Raw genomic sequence first — 12,119 nt, forward strand, 5'->3', positions numbered from 1 at the left:
CTGTGTGAGGTCTGCATGATAGTCTATGTATGGATGTGCCATTGTTTAATCATTGTCTGCTACTGTGTTTCCTTTTTCTTTTTGCTATCTGGATTTGCAGTGATGTGATCTAGGCTCACTGCAACCCTGCCTCCCAGGTTCAAGCGATATCTTCTGCCTCATTCTCCTGAGTAGTTGGGATTTCAGGCTTGCACCACCACACCTGGCTAATGTTTGTATTTTTAGTAGAGATGGGGTTTCACCATCTTGGCCAGGCTGGTCTTGAATTCCTCATCTTGTGATCCACCCGCCTCTGCCTCCCAAAGCGCTGGGATTACGGGTTGAGCCACCACGCCCGGCCTTTTCATTAATTTTTTAAAATCTTTACCTGTTGGCCGGGCATGGTGGCTCAACCTGTAATCCCAGCACTTTGGGAGGCCGAGATGGGCCAGCTAGTTTTTGTATTTTTAGTTGAGACGAGATTTCACCGTATTCATCAGGCTGGTCTCCAACTCCTGACCTCAGATGATACTCCCACCTCCGCCTCCCAAAGTGCTGGGATTACAGGCATGAGCCACCATGCCCGGCAAGAATAAATACTTTAGTCCAGGCCATAATAGCAAATTATAGAGCTCAAACCAGTGTACTCCCTCCATTAAGCAGCCTTGCCCAAATGCAACTGTTACATACTCTTTCCCGAGATCCATTTATCAGAGAATCACACGGATCACACAAGTCTAAGAGGTCAGAGGAAAATCACAAGTGGAGGACTGGAGCTGCATGGGTGAGTGTGACTAATACCTATCGCTTCGTTCCTCCGGTTCCATGGCTGAGGGTCATGTCTGCATCCATGGGCAGCACCTTTAATGGATGCCGGGGCTCAGGAACCAAGAAAGAAAAACAGTTGGGGGAACAACCCCACTGTCTCCTCATCCACCCTGGGCCATTCCAAAGGAAAGGAAGAAGACCAAAGGAACACCTTTTTCCTGCTTCTCTTTTTAGATGGGTAACAGACCATCTTTGGCCTGCACTGGAGTGCATACTGAAGCACTGGGACTCCTTTAACCCCAAGACTTTGAAGAAAAAAGTGGCGGCTCATTTTCTTTTGCATAAGGGTATGGCCTTACCAGACCTTTGGAGGTGTCACACAATGGACTCCACTCTTTTAGCAGTCGTATCAGACAGGCCCAAAGGGAATGAATCCCCAAAACTAGAGAAGCAACTTCCGGGGGAACCATCTAAGGCAGTTGTTCAGTGTCTGAGCCACTTTTTCCCTCCTTATTTGGGCCCCCCTCCAACTGCACCATCAGCCCCTCCAGGTCCACCGTCTCTAAAACTCTCCACTCCCCCAGCTTCACTCTTACCCCTACAGGAAATGCCCAGTGGAGGTAATGCCACTAGGGTTCAAGTTCCCTTCTCATTGCAGGACCTTACGCAAATAAAGGGAGGCCTAGGCTGATTTTCTGATGATCCCAATAAGTATATAGAAGCTTTCCAGAATTTAACTCAGGTATTTTACCTCTCATGGAGGGATGTTATGCTGCTCTTAAGCCAAAGCCTAACCACAGCTGAAAATCATGCAGCTCTCCAGGCAGCAGGTAAGTTCAGAGATGAGCAATATGTCTCTGATAATAGGACAACAAGGAAAAGAGTAAATAGGGAAAGTGAAGAAATAGGGCAACGATCATTCCCAATAGGAAGAGAGGCAGTACCTTTTGGCAACCCCGACTGGAGCCCCAATAACTCCACAGAATGGAACCCCTTTTCTATTCCACAGAGTGGAAAAGGAAACACTTTTCAATATGCATATTGGAAGGCCTATGAAAACCTAGGACCAAACCTCTTAATTAAACTGTTCATGTTAAACCAAAAGCCTTTGTGGAAAGGCTGAGAGAGGCACTAATAAAACATACCCCTTTATTCCCTGATTCATTCAAGGGACTGCTCATCCTCAGGGAAAAGGTTATTATATAGGCAGCTCCCAATATTAGAAGGAAATTGCAGAAGCAGCTTATAGGACCAGATAGCACTTTGGAAAACCTCCTGAGGGAGACCACCTTGGTCTTTTATAAAAGAGACAAGGAGGAGGCCCAGGATGAAGAAAGGAAACACAAGAGGAGGACAGAGGCTCTAGTGGCCGCTTTGCAGGCTTGCGAAGTCCAGGATCCCCAAGATGCATCTGCTACTTGCTATTGGTGTGGCAAGTCACGACACTTTAAGAAGGAGTGCCCAGGTAAGCCAGGCATGGTGGCTCACGCCTGTAATCCCAGCACTTTGGGAGTCCAAGGCAGGCGGATCACAAGGTCAGGAGATTAAGACCATCCTGGCTAACACAGTGAAACCCCGTCTCTACTGAAAATACAAAAAATTAGCCAGGTGTGGTGGCAGGTGCCTGTAGTCCCAGCTATTCCTGAGGCTGAGGCAGGAGAATGGCATGAAGCTGGGAAGCAGAGTTTGCACTGAGCTGAGATCATGCCACTGCACTCCAGCCTGGGTGACAGAGCGAGACTCTGTCTCAAAAAAAAAATAAAAAAAGAAGGAGTGACCAGGAAACAAGAGGAAGCAACCTCAACCCCGTCCAGCCTGTGGCGGAGACCGCTGGAAATTGGACTGCCCCTGGAGATGTAGGTCACTGGGTTCGGAACCAGTCTCACAGATGGCCCAGAAGGACTCACTGGTCCTGGGGCTCAAACCCCCAGCTCCAGCAGCTTAAACTGCCATTACTGCACAGGAACCCCAGGTGATTCTGGAAATCGAAGGAAGGAGGGTGACCTCCTTCTGGACACTGGAGCCAGCTTCTCTCTCCTTCCCTTTAATCCAAGACTCCCCTCTTCCCGTAGCGCAACTGCGATGGGTGTCTTCAGGAAAGATTCTAACCTGGTATTTTTCTCAACCCCTTAGTTGTACTTGGGGGGACCTATTATTTACACATGCCTTTTTAATCATGCCTGAAAAATCCCACTTCTTTATTAAGTAAAGACATTTTAGCTTGCATGGGGGCCAGCATCCTTATAGCCCTGGATAAACTCTTCCCCCTGGTGGAAGCTAATATTAATCCAGAAGAATAGGTTGAGCTATAACTACTAGACCAATCCAGATCCAATATAAGGATCCTACTTCTTTTCCTAACCAGAGACAATATCCCCTGAAGCCAGAAGCTAGGAAAGTGCTAGAAGCCATTATCAACCTAAAGATGCAGGACCTCCTCAAACCCTGTAACAGGTCCTGCACTGTTAAGGTCCTGCGCCCCAATATTAGGAATGCAAAAACCCAGTGCGGAAGGGAGATTAGTTCAGGACCTCCACCTCATTAATGAGGCTGTAGTCCCAATTCATCCAGACTGGCCCTCTTCACGGATGGAAGTTCTGTTCTGAAGCAGGGAGTCCATGAGGCAGGATATGCAGTAGTCTCTCTGAAGGATGTTATTAACAGTATACCCCTTTCTCCAGGCACAAGCACTCGACTAGCTAAACTGACAGCTCTTACAAGAGCACTTGAATTAAGCAAGGGAAAGCTAGCTAACACTTACAGACTCCCAAGTATGCTTTCTTAGTTCTTCATGCTCATGCTGCCGTTTGGAAGGAAAGACACTTTCTTACTGCTAATGGATCCCCTGTAAAATACTGCCAGGAAATTAACAGGTTATTATCCTCAGTTTTCCTTCCATGAGAGGTAGCAGTAATGCATTGTAAGGGACATCAGAAGGGAACAAATTAAATAGCCGAAGGAAACAAGTTAGCTCATCAGGCAGCTAAGTCAGCAGCAAGGAAGCCTCAGAGCATCAACACACTTGAAGCCCCTCTAATCTGGGAAGGCTCCATAAGAGAAATTAAGCCTCAATACGCCCCTGCAGAGATAGAGTGGGCCATCTCTAGAGGGTGAACTTTTCAGCCCTCAGGATGGCTACAGTCAGAGGACAGCAAGCTCCACTGGCCAGCTTCCAGCCAGTGGAAAGTCCTTAAAATCCTTCACCAAGCTTTTCACTTGGGAAAGGATAAAACTTTTTTTTTTTTTTTTGAGAAGGAGTCTCGCTCTGTCGCCCAGGCTGGAGTGCAGTGGCCGGATCTCAGCTCACTGCAAGCTCCGCCTCCCAGGTTCACGCCATTCTCCTGCCTCAGCCTCCCAAGTGGCTGGGATTACAGGCGCCCGCCACCTCGCCCGGCTAGTTTTTTTGTATTTTTTAGTAGAGACGGGGTTTCACCGTGTTCGCCAGGATGGTCTCGATCTCCTGACCTCGTGATCCGCCCGTCTCGGCCTCCCAAAGTGCTGGGATCACAGACGTGAGCCACTGCACCTGGCCACAATAAATGCTATATTCTAAACCTTATTGTAAAATTTGTCTCTTATTGCCTAGAAGCAATTAAACTCCAAGTGGTGCTGCAGATGGAACCACACATGGACATGTCCTTCTTCTGAGGACACTTAAATCAACCCCGGGAAAAGCCCTAGATGCTGTCCCCCATGAGATGCCCCTCTTCAGCAGAAAGCAGCCAGAAAAAAAAAGGTCATCATCTGACACCCCTAACAACAGTTAGGGTTACCACTCCTGAGCGGGGAGATATGATACAGGATCTAGAAATAAATTATTTAGGCAGATAGTGAGGAGAAAGGAATCCTTGGAAAGGCTTTCCTTTTGACAAAAAGCAGTCCCAAAATCATTTCTTTTGTAACAAAGAGCAGCCTGAAAAATCGAGTTGCAGACATTGATAAGCAAGTCAGAAGCTTGCACAGGTGAATGCCAGCAACTGTGCCAACAGAAAAGGGCTACCTGGAAGCCAGGTATGTTCAACATGGAAGCTCCGTCTTCCTTTTCTTTGTTACCACATGTACAGTAAAGGAACAGGCAATGTGGTATGGGCCAGGTAGAGAACCTATTTTCATAATAAAAGATTAATGGCCTTAGTAAGGTCAGCAGCCCCTAGGTTGTTAAATATTTTGAAAACCACCTCTGTTTTCTGAGAATTTGTTTACTGGCAGAAGCAAGTTTCGGAAAAGGTCAGTTTGGACTAGACGCTGAAGAACCCAAGTTTTGCCAACAGCTGCTCTGTAGGACTTTTTTCTTTTTTTTTTTTTTTTTGAGATGCGCCTCACTCCGTCACCCAGGCTGGAGTACAGTGGCGCAATCTCAGCTCACTGCAACTTCCTTCTGCCTCAGCCTCCTGAGTCACTTGGATTACAGGCACATGCCACCATGCCCAGCTAATTTTTATATTTTTAGTAGAGATGGAGTTTCACCATGTTGGGCAGGCTGGTCTCGAACTCCTGGCCTCAAATGATCCACCCACCTTGGCCTCCCAAAGTGCTGGGAATACAGGTGTGAGCCACCGTGCTCAACTGTAGGCTTTTATATAAGGTGGCAACCTATTATTATTTAAACTAGCTCCTTTTTTTTTTTTTTTTTTTTTTTTTGAGATGAAGCCTTTGTATGTTGCCCAGACTGAGGCTGGAGTACAGTGGTGTAAGGAAAAAGGATGTGCTGTGGTCAAGAATAGGCCGAGGCAGACATCCAGTCCAGCATGACTCAGTGAGTTTGGAGCACAGGCGCACATCTCTGCTCATTATGTAACCATGCCACGTGAGGCGCATTATGTGATCACCCATGTGAGCTCGTGCTTGGCTTGGAGCCACTATTGTCTGTAAAAGGTATAACTACCCTGTTGACACTGTCCATACAGCTCATGCCCAGGCTCGCTCACGCTTAAAGAGTAAAGCGATGTCAAACTCCTTCCTTGAGTGTTTTTCCAGCTACTCACCACTTCATCGACTCCCTTCGGACCTCAGTTTGGGCTAGAACCTGACAACTGGCCTCACAAACAGGATCCTGGGGTAAGTGACCCTTTGGCCTCAGCTGATTTTGGGGCTGCCATGTGGCTGCAACGTGGGCTGTGGTACCCGGTGGCAGCTGTGCTGCTCAGACAGGCTCCGGTGGTAAACTGGGCAGCAGTGAATGGGTCCCCCGTGAGTACGGAGAAGGCACTGGGGCAGCTGGAAGCACAGAGCACTGAGAAAGAGCAAGCTCTTGCCGGCAGAGTTGGATGGGCATTTTTACTATGCTAGGAGAAGTACACACCCTCCAGGTATAGGGAGGGCACCTGGAGGCCCAGCTACACAGCTCAGAAAATGAGTTAGAAGCTGCGGTGAATGCAGGCCTGGGTCCGTCGTCTTGGCCAGAGACCCCCACTTGGTCTGATACCAAGGAGGAAGAACCACCATTACGGAATGAGCCATAGGTCCATCAGAAGGCTGTCAGCAGGACCCAGGGGTCCACGTGGTAAAGAAGGGGAAGATGCCCCACCCACAAGGGGCCTCCCCATGGGAGAAAGGGGAACCCAAAGAGTGGCATGTTCACAGATGTGGGTAGATCTGATTTTGGCCAGTGCTGACCGAGAAAAAAATCTATAAGCAGCCCTATGAAGTACTCTTCACTTTGTGGAAACAGTTGTCTCCAGAGCAGCAATTCCAGAAAAGGCCCAAGTGGGAGAAGGACACTGATATGCGACCCAGTCCCACCCATGCTGCAGCCAGGCCGGGGTGTAGAGCCTCTTCTGTTTAATGTGTACAGTGGGTGCTTGCGCTGGTAGGTACCAGTGCAGATTGTACCCTTTTCTATGGGAATCTGGATAAGTTTCCAGGCAAGGCTTCATAGACAGCTATGAAAACCGATCAATGAAAGTGAAACCTGTATCTTTGCACCTTGGCATTGGCCGCTTATGTAAACACATTCTAGGGGTGGATATTTTACATGGCTTGGCAGCTGTGCCGTCTATCACAAATTTGATGGACCGCCTGACAACGGAATTGGGACGGTAGCACTATGTGGTAGACTTGGCTAATCCATTATTTTCCAGAGAGCCAAGAACAGTTTGACTTCATGGGACGGTGACAATGACATTTCAGTGTTGCCGCAGGGCTATATGCATAGCCCCACCCTATGTCATGGACACGTTGATGATATTATGTTAACCTCTGATTCTCTTGCAGATTTAGAAGCGTCAATGCCCCTCTTGCCTGAGATTGGGATGGTGTGGCTGAGGCCGCCTTCCTAGCAGCCAAGCAGGCTATTCAGCAGGCACAAGCCCTGTGGGGAGTTGACCAGGGGCACCCATTTGAGCTGCATGTGCATGTGACCACAGATGGTTTCGGTTGGAGTCTGTGGCAGCACATGGAGCGCTTGGGAATGCCAGGAGACTTTTGGTCCTAACTATGGAAGGGAGCTGAGCTCCAATATTCTTTGATAGACAAACAGCTAGCAACTGTATATGCCGCTGTTCAGGCTCCTGAAAGCACGCAGGATGGGCTACAGTCATCATGCAGATGATGTACTCAACAGTGGGGTGGATACGTTCATGGGTAACAACTCCTGGACTGGGACAGCGTAGACATCCACTTTGGCACAGTGGGGCACCGACTTCGAGCAGCGGAATACGCTGGGTACAAGTCCCTTAGTAGCAGACTTGTAAGAGGTCTTGGCACCTGTAGTCCTAATGCAAGATAAGGCCGTGGGGGCCTGAGGCACCCCCAGACCCTGGGACTTCACCGCTTAAGGAAGGGTGTTCCCCCCCATTCCTAAAGAGGCCTGCTATACAGATGGGTCTAGCTGGGATGCTTCTGCTCCCAGGGCTGCTGCCACTGTCCACCCTAGTACTGACACCATATGGTTTGATACCAGGTGTGCACAAAGTAGCCAATGGGCTGAACTCAAAGTAGTGGCGATGGTGAGCACCAAAGAGGTGACACCTTTGGTAATCTGCACCAATAGCTGGGCAGTTTATTGAGGCTTAACCTTGTGGTTAACCACCTAGAAGTTACAGAAGTGGCCAGTTGGTCACCAGCCCAGGTAGGGCCAAGCCATGGGGCAAGACCTAGAGGAGGAAAGATGACCTCCTCCAACCAGGTATGGGGAAGGCCATACCTGGAAGGCCGAAGTAGGAGGACTGCTTGGGCCAGGAGTTTGAGTCTGGGCAAAAAAGTGAGACTTCCATTTCTACAACAAAATATAAAAACTTGGCCGGGCGCAGTGGCTCACACCTGTAATCCCAGCACTTTGGGAAGCTGAGGTGGACGGATCACCTGAGGTCAGGAGTTCGAGACCAGCCTGGCCAACATGGTGAAACCCTGCCTATACTAAAAATACAAAAATTAGAGAATTGCTTGAACCTTGGAGGCAGAGGTTGCAGTGACCCAAGATCACGCCACTACACACCAGCATGGGCAACAGAGTGAGACTCTGTCTCAAAAAGTAAAAATAAAAATGAATAAATAAAACTTGTGGTTGCACAACTCTGTCAATGTGCTACAGATCATTAGTGTACCTTAAATGAATGAACTTTGTGGTATGTAAATTATATTTCCACAAAACCGTTTATTTTATTTATTTATTTATTTTTGAGATGGAGTCTGGCTCTATTGCCCAGGCTGGAGTGCATTGGCACGATCTCGGCTTATTGCAGCCTCCACCTCGCAGGTTCAAGCGAGTCTCCTGCCTCAGCCTCTCATGTAGCTAGGATTACAGGCACCCACCACCATGCCCCATTAATTTTTGCATTTTTAGTAATTTCACCACTAATTTTTGCATTTTTAGTAATTTCACCATGTTGCCCAGGCTGATCTCGAACTCCTGACCTCAGGTAATCCATCAGCCTTGGCCTATCAAAGTGCTGGGATTACTGGTGTGAGCTACTGCGTCTGATCAAAGCTGTTTAAAAAATAAAAATAAAGGGCAGGCGTGGTGGCTTATGCCTGTAATCCCAGCACTATGAGAGGCTGAGATGGGTGGATCACAAGGTCAGGAGTTCAAGACCAGCCTGGCCAATATGGTGAAACCCTGTCTGTACAAAAAATACAAAACAAAACTTAGCCGGGCGTGGTGGTGCACGCCTGTAATCCCAGCTACTCAGGAGGCTGAGGCAGGAGAATTACTTGAACCCGGGAGGCGGAGGTTGTGGTGAGCGGAGATCACACCACTGCACTCCAGCCTGGGTGACGGAGACTCCGTCTCAAAAAAAAAAAAAATTTTTAAAGTTAAAAAAATAAAAATAAAAACCCTCCGTGGATACATTAAAGAGGAGATTAGTCACAGCTGAATAAAGACTCAGTGGTTTAAAAGATAGATTCAGGGAAATCACTCAAAATACAGCACCAAGAGATTTTTAAAAACACAAAATATGTAAGAGAGGCTGAGAGATAGAACAAGAACGTTAAACACAGTATAGACTGAATAAAAGTCAAGAAGGAAAGAAGAGGGAGGCCATGTAGTGGCTCATGCCTGAAACCCCAGAACTTTCAGACGCTGAGGCAGCCATACCATCTGAGGTCAGGAGTTTGAGACCAGCCTGGCCAACATGGTGAAACCCCATCTCTACTAAAAATGCAAAAATTAGCCAGGTATGGTGGTAAGCGCCTGTAATCCCAGCTACTCAGGAGTTTGAGGCAGGAGAATCACTTGAACCCAGGAGGCAGGGGTTGCAGTGAGCCGAGATCAAGCCACTGTACTCCAGCCTGTGTGACAGAGCAAGACTTCGTCTCAAAGAAAAAGGAGAGAAGAGGGAGAGTGAAAAAATTGCTGCAGTTAATATGACAGTGACTAAGAACCATCCCAAAGTGTGAGCCATGAATCCACAGATGGAAGCAGCACAGTAACACTCCAACAGGATAAACACACCGATAGGAGTAACACTCCAACAGGAGAAACAAAAATAAAGCCATACCCAGACATCTTGTAGTGAGGTTGTAAAACACAAAAAACAAGGACAAAACCATAAAAGCAACTAGAAACAACAGATTATCTATGAAGGAATAATACTGAGACTGTCAGATTTCTTTTTCTTTTTCTTTTTTTTTTTTGAGAAGGAAGCTCGCTCTGTCACCCAGGCTGGAGTACAGTGGCACGATCTCAGCTCACTGCAACCTCCGCCTCCTGGGTTCAAGAGATTCTCCTGCCTCAGCCTCCTGAGTAGCTGGAATTACAGGCGTCCACCACCATGCCCAGCTAATTTTTGTATTTTCAGTAGAGATTGGTTTTCACCACGTTGGTCAGGCTGATCTCCAACTCCTGACCTTGTGATCTGCCCACCTCGGCCTCCCAAAGTGCTGGGATTATAGGTGTGAGCCACCGCACCCGGCCCTAGACTCAGATTTCTTATCAGCAACAATAGAGGTCAAAAGACAATGGTGGCCGGGAGTCGAGGCTCACACCTGTAATCCCAACGCTTTGGGAGGCTGAAGTGGGTGGATCACTTGAGGTCAGGAATTCGAGACCAGCCCAGGCAACATGGCAAAACTGCATCTCTACAAAAAATACAAAAAAATTAGCCAGGTATGGTTGTGTGCACCTGTGGTCCCAGCTACTCAGGAAGCCGAGGCAGGAGGATCGCCTGAGTCCCAGGGGCGGAGGTTGCAATGAGCTGAGATCTTGCCACTGCACTCCAGCCTGGGCAATGGAGTAAGACCCTGTCTACAAAAAAAAAAAAAAAAGTGTTACACATTTAACAATACCTGGTTAAAAAAAAAAAAAAAATGGCATAAGAAAGAAAATGGTGCCTGGGTGCAGTGGTTCATGCCTGTAATCTGTAATCCCAGCACTTTGGGAGGCCAAGGCAGGCAGATCACCTGAGGTCAGGAGTTCGAGACCAGCCTGGCCAACATAGTGAAACCTCATCTCTACTAAAAGTACAAAAATTAGCTGGGCGTGGTGGTGGGCACCTGTAATCCCAGCTACCCGGGAGGCTGAGGCAGGAGAATCACTTGAACTCAGGAGGCAGAGGTTGCAATGAGCATAGATCCTGCCACTGCACTCCAGGCTGGGTGACAGAGAGAGACTCTATCTCAGAAAAAAAAGAAAAAAAGAAAAAAAGAAAATGACAAAGGAATAAATAACACTGTACTGGAAATTGGAAAAGGAAAACAGTTAACACAGGAAACCATGGAAACAGCACATTTTCTTTATATATATATATATCTTGCAACACTGAGGCTGTAGCCTCTGAGAGCTGGCATCCTGTCTTGTTATACCCCCATGTGTATACAACAGCACCTGACACAAAGAAGTTGCTCATGAGCCCAGTGCAGTGGCTCATGCCTGTTATCCCAGCACTTTGGGAGACTGAGGCGGGAAGATCACTTGAGCCAAGGAGTTTGAGACCATACTGGGTAACATACGGAAACTCTGTCTTTAAAAAAAAAACGAAAACAAAAAATAGCAGGCATGGTGGCGCGTGCCTGCAGTCACAGCTACTTGGGAAGCTGAGGTGGGAGGATCACCTGAGCTCAAGAGTTCGAGGCTGCAGTGAACAACAATCACACACTACACTCCAGCCTGAGCTGGAGACACTGGAGTCAAAAAAATTGCATCCCCCCAGATTCTGATATATAAACATGCATGTCACTTTTTATATATTACTGAATTATATTTTTGTCTACAACGTAACTTTCAAGACCCTGTCTCAAAAAAAAATAAAATAAAAATAAATCCCATTCCAGCAGATATAGCTTAAAAAAAAAAAAAAAAAGAATATAAATAGTTCTTGCCTGGCACAGAGGCTCACACCTGTAATCCCAGCATTTTGGGATGCTGAGGTGGGCGAATCACTTGAGGCCAGGAGTTCAAGACCAGCCAGGCCAACATGGTGAAACCCCTTATCTACCAAAAATGCAAAAAAATTAGCCAGACATGGTGGCTCACACCTGTAATCCCAGCTCATCGGGATGCTGAGGCAGTAGAATCACTTGAACACAGGAGGCAGAGGTTGTAGTGAGCCGAGATCATTCCACTGCCCTCCACCCCAGGCGACAAAGCAAGATTCCGTCTCAAAATAAATAAAAATAAATAAACAAATGCTGGCCATGATGGCTCACACTTGTAATCCCAGCACTTTGGGAGGCTGAGTAGAACAGACCATTTGAGCCCCAGAGTTCACGACCAGCCTGCGCAGCATGGTGAAACCCCATCTCTACAAATACAAAAATGCCCCATCTCTAAAAATACAAAAATTGGTTGGGTGTGGTGGTGGGCGCCTGTAGTCTCAGCCACTTGGGAGGCCGAGGCAGGAGAATCGCTTGAACCTGGGAGTCAGAGGTTGTGGTGAGCCGAGATCATGCCACTGCACTCCAACCTGACGACACAGCAAGGCTCCATCTCAAAA

Source organism: Colobus angolensis, unplaced genomic scaffold (assembly GCF_000951035.1).
Source record: "Colobus angolensis palliatus isolate OR3802 unplaced genomic scaffold, Cang.pa_1.0 Scaffold20, whole genome shotgun sequence".
Taxonomy (NCBI): Eukaryota; Metazoa; Chordata; class Mammalia; order Primates; family Cercopithecidae; genus Colobus; species Colobus angolensis.